This window comes from Sinohyriopsis cumingii, chromosome 2 (genome assembly GCF_028554795.1).
Source record: "Sinohyriopsis cumingii isolate HCF-2022 chromosome 2, ASM2855479v2, whole genome shotgun sequence".
NCBI lineage: Eukaryota > Metazoa > Mollusca > Bivalvia > Unionida > Unionidae > Sinohyriopsis > Sinohyriopsis cumingii.
This window is the reverse complement of record NC_142962.1, coordinates 131,480,356-131,493,177: the sequence shown is the minus strand read 5'-3', so window position 1 is coordinate 131,493,177 and position 12,822 is coordinate 131,480,356. Positions and strand designations below refer to the sequence as shown.

Genomic DNA, 12,822 nt, shown 5'->3' with positions numbered 1-12,822 from the left:
ATCACTATCTGATGGTACAAAGTCCAAGAATTCATCCTCATTGTCTGGTAAAGTTCTGATATCCTCCATTGTCATCTAATCATTGTAATCATCATATCAATATAAGGTCTTTGCCAATAGACCTATTATAATATCTAGTTGGTCCTAAATGAAGATTGAGAAGAGCAAACATCCAATGAGTGTCACAGTTAACGTATTGAAAATTTTATTGTCAGTAATTCTCCTGAATGGAGGTCATATTGGCATGGGTTTTTTACCAAAAGGCTTCTAATAGTGTTTAGCTTGTTGTAAATAAAAATGGTATCAATTCTGCATCCAATATGGCCACTAAAGTGGCTAGTTTAAAAATCTTGCTGAAGAATATTAGAGATGGTTCTAACACTTATCAGCAAATAAAAATGCAAAAATTATCTTGAATTCCCAGAAATTCTTTTGGACAGTAAAGCATCTTTTCCTTCGAGGGACTCTTGTTTAGGTTGTGGCCTTGACATGAATTGGAAGTTTTTGCATTTAGATAAATATCCCACAATAAAACATTTAACACATTTATTATATAATTTAAAGCCAATGCCATCCCACTACTGTTTAGTGAGTATACAAGATGCCTGGACTTTTAATAAAATAAATACTGTTTTCATTTTTCAGGCTTTAATATTCATAAACCTATGATATAGGTCACAGTGACATATAATTGTATTGCATTAATGTTTATTTTAGATTTTTGGTGGATCATGCAAGAGTGTTGCAGGTGAAATATGACTTGTTGTCTAAGATAGTGAGACAGTCATAATTTGTGGGGATGGGAGACACTTCTGCATAAAGAATTTGTGTCTGAGGCAGTGAGATAATAATCAAGCTTTTCCAGTAAAACACAGGGCTACATGAATTAATTTTTATGACTAATATGCCAAAGATTTAAAACATGCAAATGATAGCCATGTTATTGAAACTTTCTCCTGATAGCTTACATTTAAAGTTAAATTTTAGGAACTTTATTAAAGAAAAACTTGTAATTAACACTCATTATCAATCTCCAAATCCAATGGAACCGGGACATAATAATGTATTATTATCCATTTGCTTTTCAAAGAAACATGGGGATTACAGTGTTCTCCACAGATCTTATATTGTGGTAAAATCATCAGCAGTTAGGCAGTGTAACTGACAAAGAGTCCATCTGACCATAAATATGCATAAAGTACAGTGAAACCCCTCTATAGCATGTTGAACAGGGTCCACAGAATACTGTCATGCAATATACCATATCATGCTACAGGCAAACAAGTTAGTCAGCAGAAAAAACTATTGTATGTTGAAATATTATTTGGGCAGAGAAACCATTTATTGGTACATACATGTAAATATGTTTGAAAATCGGTAACTTAAGTATAAATAGAGTACTCATTAATTGCCAACTGATCTGGTTATATCCTTAATAGTACATGTAATTCCATAAGAATGTGCTGATCTGGTTATATCCTTAATAGTACATGTAATTCCATAAGAATGTGCTGATCTGGTTATATCCTTAATAGTACATGTAATTCCATAAGAATGTGCTGATCTGGTTATATCCTTAATAGTACATGTAATTCCATAAGAATGTGCTGATCTGGTTATGTCCTTAATAGTACATGTAATTCCATAATAATGTGCTGATCTGGTTATATCCTTAATAGTACATGTAATTCCATAACAATGTGCTGATCTGGTTTTTTTGTTGTTGAGTTTAATTGTAGTGGCGTGGGCACAATTGTGCATGTGCCACTTTTTTCTGACTGCAACGCAGCCTGCTAGTTGTTCCTGGGGAAGGGGATGGTGCCACCTCCCCCAGGCTTTTATGGATTCAAGGAACCCTGATAGTTTGGCTTCAGTCTGTGGGTCCATAAAGGTCCCTACAGTTGAATGGTTGACTGTCATTAGTTGGAAGGAGAGCTCGGGAACGGTCCTGCTTGCTTTACATCACTAGTTTCTTGTTGCATTTGCCTGGTGTTTCTTGCGGGGTTTTTTTGGGTTTTTTTGTTTCCTCGATTTTTTTTTTTTTCAAAATGTTCTAAAAGGAGGGGGGATGTTCTATGCTGTTTATAGATGTTCTTAGTAGATATCATGTATGAAGAGAGATTTTCAAGGTTATTATGGTATTACTAGTCGAGGTGTTTAGGGTGTTTCCTACGTTATGTTATTTATAAGTTTTTAGATATTACCTCTTTAAGTTATTTATTAATTGATGTTTTTAGAGATTGAATGTTATTTATACTTTATTTAGCAAGAGACCGGAGTCCTAGCCAATTACACGGTTCGTTAAGGACATCTAGGACCGGAATCCTAGCTGATTACTCGGTTCGTTAAGGACATCTAGGACATCCAATTTTGCGGTTTCCTTAGTTTTTTATAGGTGCTTCGTAAGTGAATTGTTTATTAATACTTTTATAAAATTGAATGATATGTTATGGGTTTTTATGTGGTGGCTTCTAAATTTATTTAGCTAGTTACTGGGTCTTTTGGTTTTGTGGGGATAGTAATTATATTTTGTTCCTAAGCCCTGCTGAGTCTATGAATTGATTTATATTTTTATATGCTGATTGTTTATTTTTATTAGAGTCCATAAGTAACTCTGGGTATGTGCATGGTATAGTACATGTAATTCCATAACAAAGCATAGTTTCTGTGGGGCTTTTTATAGATCCATTAGAATTCAAATTTTTTCATGCTATTTCACTCACACTTACTTAGGAAACATTATATTTCTGAAACATATTTGCTGAATATGTTCAAAGGGTTAGATTTCTGACTGACACTAAAATGTATAAATCAGATGTTGGAAGTTTCTTAAAAGAAGCATGTATTTAGGCTTGAAAAAAAATACTTAAACTGTAAATTCCTTGACCTTGTAATATACTTTACATTATTACTTGTACAGTTTGGTATGTATATTTAATTTATTTTGTGTGCTTGACCTTTGTCCATGACTGAGAATAGAGTCTTGGTGCATGCCTGTTCTTTGCCTTGTTAGTATGTTATAAATAGGCTGTTTACATGGGTTTAGTTCTAGACCCTGCCTTGATTATGACCTTAGAAGGTTCAAGAAAATGAACCTGTTTATAGTTTGGGGTAATCTTCCATTGGGATGGTTGAATTGTTGCAGTGTAGGTCAGGTGGGGCTGTATTGTGAAATAGGTCAGGTGGGAATGTATTACGATGTAGGTCAGGTGGGGCTCTATTGCAATGCAGGTCAGATGGGAATCTATTACGATGTAGGTCAGGTGGGAATGTATTACAGTGTATGTCAGATGGGAATTTGTTGCGATGTGTGTCAGGTGGGAATGTATTGCAATGTATCTTATCTTAACAGCAGTCTTTGTGGAATCAAATTTACTTTTTGTTCAGTTATAATTTGAGAGGATTTATTTATTTAAATTGTTTATTGAAATTACAAAGTAATTATTGAGTATTGGACTTAAACACTATTTTGGGATAATTGTGAACTCATTCAAAAACATTCTGGATTATATCATTGTGAAACAGCAAGGCTGTTGGCATGTTGACATATTCAAGACCATTGGTACATCAGCAAATGCAATATTGAAATTCATTCAGAATATTCTATACTTTTGAACTTGTGATAGATCGTTTAGGATTTTTGGGGATTCACATTACTGTAAGTTCCTTTTAAATGTTCACTTTTTAACTTTGAGAATTACATTTTTGGTTGAATTTTGCAAACAAAATTAGTTTTGCTTTTTCCTGTTACTTAATTTAAGACCATAGAGTTGTAACAATTTGTGTATGGTTGCCTGGATCCAGTATGGTAGTAACCATTTAGTTTCATGGTAACAATAGATCTTCATAAAAAAGAGTTAAGTCATTCTCTAAAACAATTTTTTATATAAAGTAAATGACATATTAATAAAAAATTTATTTTATGACTTGGATTTTGCATTACTGCAGATGAAAAAATGGGGTAGTATTTTTGATTATACATGTAGTAGCAAATCCTACACCCCAACAGCCTAAATGGTTTTGTTCCAGTCAGTGGTCCAAAGCAGTACAAAATATATATTTACCATTACAATTGTTTGTATATATGAATTGATGCTGTTTGCATTTCTGACTCTGACATAAAAGGAATAAGAGGCAGGGATGTGACAATGGCTAAAATTAGGTGATAAACGTTTCAACACACAGGTATAATGGTTGATTGAGTAGGTATTGGTGGTCTATTGTTTCCTTTAAATGGGTGGATAAATAAATTGATTTTTAAATTTGGATGACATACTTTTAAGACCTATGCATGGGTTGATGCTTGGTCAAGTATGGCAGATGACTGAGCTATTATTTACCCAGGACTGAGCAACAATTATTCACAGGAAGCATCGAACACTAACACAAAGAAAGACTTGATGGTTTCATTGTTGATGGTTCAGTAATAATTAGATTAACAATTATCAACTTCTGTTGGGGCCCCGAGTGGCCGAGTGGTCTAAAGCGCTCTCCATTACGGATCACTACCATCTCATTTCTGTCTGTGTGGGTTCAAGTCTCAGATTTGGCTAATGTGGGTATGTGAGAAAGCTTGCCAGTAGCTTCTCGTGGGTCGGTGGTGCTTGCCGGGGTTTTCCCGGGTTCTTCCTCAACCATTAATACTGGCCACCATGCATAGCCTATCATGTGCTTTAAACCCTACAACAACAACATCAGCTTCTGAAATTGTTAAAAAATGTCAGAGCCACACAATGATCATGCTATAACCAAGTTATTGCAACAAAAAAATATGTTACAGTTGGGATTCACATACTGTACAAGTCTTAAGAAATGCAATATTGTCGATATCTCCTTGGCAGAAGGTCATGATTGTGACCACTTTAGCATCTATGTGCATACGTAACCATATATCCATCCACACCCTAGATCAACCTCAGTATTCTAGTTAGTCACTTTCCTTTTATGCATGCCTTTATCGTTAAATGAAAGAAAAAGAGGGGAATATCTTTTTTATATACTGATCTTAAATACTGGCCTCGTTGTGGTCTGAACGAAGCAGTCAAAGGTGTGATTGGGCAACACCAGTTATGGTGAAGTAGGGTGAGAAGGTGTAGGGGGATCAATAGAGTCCCAAAGTTTACTGACCTGGAGAGAACACTGGAATTCCAGTGTCCCACTCATCATCTGGATGTGTTTGTATGACTATATAGTTAATGTGCTGCAACTCCTATATCAATGAAGATAACAACTTCAGACCTTTAGATAAGAATGGGGATATTCTGTAGACAGACACAACAGGTTTAGAATTTTGATCTATCTCCTGGGGCAGATCTTGGGTGAGGAGATACATTTGCTTAAATATATAAGAAGAAAGAGGGATAACAGAGTTAAAAAACTATGATGATGAAGCTACTTTGCTGCAGACTGGTTATAGTTAATCATTTTTTGGATGCAATGCAAAGAAGTTGGATTTAAATCCACTTTTTAGTGGATTCGGACTTTGTTCTTGGCAGAATGGTTGTAAAAGTTTTACAAGTGCAGTCACTGTTGTACATTTAATAACATATTTGATGAAATTATTATATTACTTAATATTTAATATTCCAGAGGACTTTATTAAACTTATTGGTATAGTTGTTGGTTAAAAATTGGCACACAATAAGTTTTACAGTGCTTGTAAAATTTCATACAACAAAGCATATTACTGACAATATTTCTTACATCTGTCACATGATCAATAATGATAGAAGATGTAAGAAACCAACAATTCTAAAATACTTCCTCCACATTTCAAAATTATGAAGCAGTTTTGCTGTGTATTTTAAATCTTCGTGTTATGCCAAGAAACAGTTCAGTTCTATCAAATTGGCTAAATTTTCATCTTTCTCAATCAATACTGCATTCTTATGTGAATATGGTCTACTGGTAACATACCATAGTTGTTTATCTGTCTGTCCGTTAACACATGTTTTTTATTGCTATTCCTTGTAACTTATGTGGAGGATTGCCATAAAACTTTGCACACACATTCATCCTAATGTCCAGTTGGCCCTAAACGAAAATAATGCTTCTTGGACATCCAGTATGATCGCCAATTGCTATTGCTACCCCTCTTGAACTGATGGTCATATCAATATGAACTTTTCAGAAAAAAAGACTTTTTATGATGTCAAGTTGGTCCTAAATGAAAATTGTATCAATCTGACATCCAATATGGCCACCATGGCAACCATCTTGAGAATCTCATCTTGTATTGTCCTCCTAAACAAAAGCCTTATCAACATACAGTTCTCACCAGAAGACATCTTTTGATGTCTAGGTGGTCCTAAATGAAAATGATGCCAGTCTGACCTTGCTGCCATGACAGCCATCTTTAAAAACTTGTCACTACTGTTCCTGGATGGAAAGTCTTATCAGCATGGGGTTTACATTGTATGATGTCTAGTTGGTCCAAAATGAAAATTATGCCAATCTGACCTTCAGTATTGCCACCATGGTTGCCATCTTGAAAAGTCAAATCTAAATGAAAATCTTGCTTATCTGACATAAGGCTGCCATCATAGCCCTGCTGAAAATCTTGTCTTCCAGAAAGGATGATCATATCAACAGTGGTTTTTCACTAAATGATTGCTTATGTTGTCAAATTGGTCCTATATTAAAATGGTGCTTGATCTACATTCAATATGGCCACCAAAGTGGCCATCTTAACAATTGTTTTTATTGCTACTCCTCCTGAATGGATGGTCTTATAGGCATGTTTTTTTTTTTTCTAAAATACTTTTTAAGATGTCAAGATGGTTCTAAATGAAAATGGTGCCTATTGGGCATCCAATATTTCCACAATGGTGGCCATCTTGACTATTGATCTCACTATTCCTGAGCTGATGGTCATATCAACGTAAGAACGGGTACATCTATCTGTACATGTCCAGAAATGCAGTGATACATTATTATTGCCATGAAAATTGTTTGTGAAGATTGTAATTATATAAGAGTGAGAATTTCACCCCTTTACAGAACACAAAACTTTGTTAAGGCATTTAAGGCAACATTTTATGTGTTTGGTTAATAATAATATGAGAACAAATTAATCTTAATAAGTAATTAAAGGCATTCTCCATTCAGCCATTTGCCTTACAGAATTTCAGTTGACAAGAGTATATTGGTGTTAAAATGCTGTGCTGACTGCTCCAGTGGCCTAAGTGGTTACAGCATCTGCCTTGGATGTGGGAGGTTGCGGGTTTAAACCCTTGCCAAGTCATATATGAGAATTATAAAAATGGTACTGGCAGCTGAATTGCTTGGCGCTCAGCATTAAAAGGTTAGTGTTAGGACTGATCAGCCTGGTGTCAGGATAATGTGACAGAGTCGGACATGATGCCACATGTCTGCAGCATGATGCCCCAGTGCTAGACATCACTATAAATTGCCACACTGCAGACAAAGTAGCAATATGACTGAAAAATTGTTAAAGCTATGTTTAAAATCGAAATTGCACACAAACTGCTACAAGTACTCTGAGTAAGCAATAACCCTTTGATTATAAAGGCATCACTTTCAAGACCAAAGGCTATAGGGATCTTTTGCAAAACATCAGTGAGTAATTGATAGATAAATCTTTGTTGGCTTAATGTACGGTATGTATTGGTAAAGTGCTAATACCTAATCACTGAACATGCTGCTTGTTTAAGGTTACATGTAACAGCATCAGTTCTTAAATGACCAGTACTGGTTGTTGTAGGGTTTAACGCCATTTATCAGCACACAGTAGGCTATACATGGTGGCCAGTATTAATGGTGGAGGAAGAACCCGGGAAATCCCCAGAAAGAACCATGACCCTCAAGAAGCTACTAGCAAGTTTTCTCACATACACACATTTGCCGAATCCGAGACTTGAACCTACGCAGACAGAGGTGAGATGGCAGTGATCCATAATGGAGAGTGCTTAGACCACTCAGCCACTCAAGGCCCTACCGATTCTGGTCTGACATTGATGCACAATATGGATGATATTAACAAATCTTGATTGCAATGGATTCTCAAACACAATTATTCTTCTGGTAATAATTATAAATACCTAATTTTTTAAACATGAACCATCCACTTTTGAAATTGCACATTGTTTTCAACTTTCCATGGAAATTGGGTTATTCCTCTTTAATTTTCAAAGAGCTGTGTTTTAGCTTGCAGCCAAACTGAAGAGTGTGTGAATCTTGTTGTTGTTGTTGTTATAGGGTTTAACGCCATTTTTCAGCACAATATAGGCTATACATGGCGGCCAGTATTAATGGTGGAGGAAGAACCCGGGAAAACCCCGGAAAGAACCACCGACCCACGAGAAGCTACCGGCAAGCTTTCTCACATATCCACATTGGTCGAGCCCGAGACTCGAACCCACTGTGTGAATCTAATTTTGACAACATTTATGTTTTGCCAGACTTGCCACATTTTTGCTAAGTTTATAGAGCACCATACTGTTTATAACTGATTTCCTAGCAAAAGTCAGAGAAATTTTCAAAATAGAAATACACTGTGTGAAAGTTTTGAACAGTAATTTAGTCATGCTTAATGTCTATTTGTTACCAATCTTAAGGCAGACATGGTACATTTATGTGGTATGCAAGACAGAGACTGCCATTGAATCCTTAATTTAGTCAATTTAACACTAGGTATGTATGTGTATGTGTGTGTTCATTGCCAAATTCACAACATCTATTATGGTCTTCTTGTATTCATATTATTTCTGTAATAGGCAGAAAGACAATAAATATTTGTATTGATTTGTTTTTCTTCTCTCCATAAACTTTAACAAAATACACTTTAATCTATTAAATCCTGTTGATATAGATTAAAGAAGGCATAGAGTGGTTAGTAAAATGAAAGAATATGCTAAGGCATAGAGTGGTTAGTAAAATGAAAGAATATGCTAAGGCATAGAGTGGTTAGTAAAATTAAAGAATATGCTAAGGCATAGAGTGGTTAGTAAAATGAAAGAATATGCTAAGGCATAGAGTGGTTAGTAAAATTAAAGAATACACTAAGGCATAGAGTGGTTAGTAAAATTAAAGAATAGGCTAAGGCATAGAGTGGTTAGTAAAATGAAAGAATATGCTATGGCATAGAGTTGTTAGTAAAATTTCAAATATACTATGGCATAGAGTGGTTAGTAAAATTAAAGAATATGCTAAGACATAGAGTGGTTAGTAAAATTAAAGAATATGCTAAGGCATAGAGTGGTTAGTAAAATTAAAGAATATGCTAAGCATAGAGTGGTTAGTAAAATTAAAGAATATGCTAAGGCATAGAGTGGTTAGTAAAATTAAAGAATACGCTAAGGCATAGAGTGGTTAGTAAAATGAAAGAATATGCTAAGGCATAGAGTGGTTAGTAAAATTTAAAATATACTAAGGCATAGAGTGGTTAATAAAATGAAAGAATATGCTAAGGCATAGAGTGGTTAGTGGCTAAACAAAGTATGACTATGCAAAAAGTAAATTTGGAGATTGAGCACACCTAGTACAGTCCTCCCTTTTTATAACTCTGTTGTTGTTTAGTGAGAGTGCCTTACCAAGAGTGGTATTTCGGCAAGATTTTATCATAATACAGTAGCACATAAACAAACTGACAAAACTAGAATATATAAGGATCCCAAATCACCTAATAAATGGTTTTCACTAGCCCATGATTAAAATGTATATTATTCAATTAGCAATGAGAAAGCAAAATTAAAATAATAAATTTGAATCACTACCATACCAATATTATACAAGGGTGGGAGTATATTGAGAGTTTTGTATTGAGGGAGCAATAAATAGATTACAATGGAACTGAAGAAATGTATTTATGACTAGGACAATGGATTCGAATCCATCTTTACATTTGGCTGATATTTATATAAACAATGAAGTGAAAATGAAGTACCTAACAACCACAATCACATCTGGTTAGAAAGATTAGTTACGTCAAGTCTGTATTGAATACACTAATTTCATTAGTGTTACTATATAAAATTAGCCATCAGAAGAATGTCTGACCCTCTAGATTGAGCATAGCTATTACAAATGTAAAATTTACAAAAATTCACATCCAGTGTGTAACAAACTGTAGAATTTTTAATTTACATATACCTGTTAAAGGCATGTTCTACCTAGGCAATATGCAGTCCTCCAGAACCACCAAGATTACTTCAAAGGAACATAACCCTTTGATTAGCTTTGATTATGCAGTAGGCATAGTTGGCTTCTTATACCCCCTGTATTAAATCTGATAAGAGTGGGATGGTTGATGCCGAGTTAAATTCAAACGACCATTATAATATAGTTGTGTTAAGGGCTCAAACAGAATGGGCGCATGATGTAAAATTTAAGGAGGAAGAGGCATCATTTGTGTAGGAAAACTTTACTAAGATTTCAGTGTGCTGAGAATTCTGGAAGAGTACAGACATGTTAGTCTGACTCAGATCATAGTGTCAGAGAAAAGGGAAACTGTGTTTAAGCAAATTCTAAATAAAAGCTGCTCTGAGATTTGTGGTAACAGTTCTCACAAAGGAAAATTGGAATTGGATTTAAAAGCTTCGAAAGGTAAGATCATATATCTTGGCCGAATTTTGTACTTGATTTGAATTAATTAGATTATATTATCTTCAATTACTATAATTATGTTTAATTGAGTTATGACATGTATTTGCATTTATTAGAATGCTTCTGTTAGGATGTGGATTTGCATTTATTAAATGTAGTAAGCATAGATCGATAGTTGTACAAAGTTAAAACCTGAGTTAGACATATATTTCCTAATTTTTATTATACATGCAGTATGAATGATACTTCATTAACTATTTTGTAGGTTCCCATATAGGAATATATCAATATTTAGATGGTGTATGTATGTTACTATATTCATAGACATAGTATTATTTATATGTAGTGTGTTACTATATTCATAGACATAGTATTATTTATATGTAATGTGTTACTATATTCATAGACGTAGTATTATTTATATGTAGTGTGTTACTATATTCATAGACATAGTATTATTTATATGTAGTGTTTTACCATATTCATAGACATAGTATTATTTATATGTAGTGTGTTACTATATTCATAGACGTAGTATTATTTATGTGTGGTGTGTTACCATATTCATAGACATAGTTGTTGTTGTTGTTGTTGTAGGGTTTAACGCCATTTTTCAGCACACGATAGGCCATATATGGCGGCCGGTATTAATGGTGGAGGAAGAACCCTGGGAAAACCGTTGAAAGAACCACCGACCCACGAGAAGCTACTGGCAAGCTTTCTCACATACCCACATTGGCTGAATCCGCGACTCGAACCCACGCAGACAGAGGTGAGATGGCAGTGATCCGTAACGGACAGCGCTTTAGACCACTCGGCCACTCGGGGCCCTAGACATAGTATTATTTATATGTAGTGTGTTACTGTATTCATAGACGTAGTATTATTTATATGTAGTGTGTTACTATATTCATAGACGTAGTATTATTTATATGTAGTGTGTTACCATATTCATAGACATAGTATTATTTATATGTAGTGTGTTACTATATTCATAGACGTAGTATTATTTATATGTAGTAGTGCAAGGCATGTATGAGCTATGTAAACACAGATTTGTGGTTGTACATAGGACCTTGGTTGTCCATAAATTCAATGAAGGGTCCGCAAGAGAGTGATGGATTCCTGAAAGATAGGGTAGGAATGCAAGAAATTATGTTCATTGTTGTATTATTTCCAAAGCTTCCAGGGTGCATGGACAAGGTGGCACAATAGTAGAAGGAAGGAGAAAGGAGGAAGAGGTGGAAATGATAGAAAGAAGGAAGGAAGAAAGATGGGAGAAAAGTTGGAAGTAGGAAGAAGTAGAAGGAATAAGGAAGGGCAAAGAAAGGAGAAAGAGATGGAAAGGAAGAAGGAAGGAAGGAAGAGAAAGATTGAAGCAGATGAGTAGATGGGACAATACAAAGAATAGTGACTCTCTCACATGTAGATCGTAAACATTCAGAATTAATTAAGTTGTTAAATGGGAACTGCATTAACCAGATCAATTAATATGTCTATTGTATTGAGCAGAAATTTAAGTCTTTATTTTGAATATATTTATTTAATCCATTACATTTTTATAAAATTTTATCTATTGAATCTTGAGTTGTTATTTGAATTTAGGCTGTCAGTTTTGCTGACAGGGTACTCAAAATTTGTTACTGTACATCGTCTGCATTATTATTTATAATACCATAGCTGGATCATGACAAAGTGATCCTGACCTTTGATATATCAATTGCAGAATCAATCGGGAGCTGCCAATCCACAAATATAAATGCAACTATGAAGTCAATAAAAATTGGTTGTGAGAAACTTGAGGAAAGCAGACATATCAAATGCAACTCAAAATGAAAATTTTAATTCCTGCGACCTTGATCTTTGACCTCAGGGCCCAAGAATCAAAAGAGAGGTGCCTGTGCCACCAATGAAGTTTGATGTAAATTTGATTCTGGAAAATTTACTTGCATCAGGCAGAAACCAAAATACATGCAAAGAACAATCTGCCTATGAAGCTTGATGCCAAGGAAACTCTTTGTGCAGAAAATAAAATCGCATTTTCAGCACCATTGACTTTGACCATGGACCTAGAAGCATGAATATCAAAAAACTTCTGAACTTGCATGCCACATATGAGGACTGAGGGAAAAAAGACTACAGCAGACTAAAGTTATGTTGCAGACATAACCTTGTCTGTGGACCAACACAAGGAAATGGCTCTATTGCTTTTTTTCACCTGCACCTTCAGTCTGGGGGATAAAAAGAGACAAAAATTAC

The 12,822-nt window shown here is 34.8% G+C and overlaps 1 protein-coding gene across 1 annotated transcript in view; it reads left to right on the top strand.

Annotated features, from left to right (window-relative positions):
* The window catches only part of LOC149805848 (uncharacterized), a 51,458-nt gene extending 39,421 nt beyond the window's left edge, over positions 1-12,037 (top strand). The window contains exon 12 of the mRNA XM_089950572.1: positions 11,746-12,037. The gene's annotated coding sequence lies outside the window, so the exon portion shown is untranslated. The remainder of the gene's footprint in view (positions 1-11,745) is intronic.
* Positions 12,038-12,822: the final 785 nt, after the last annotated feature.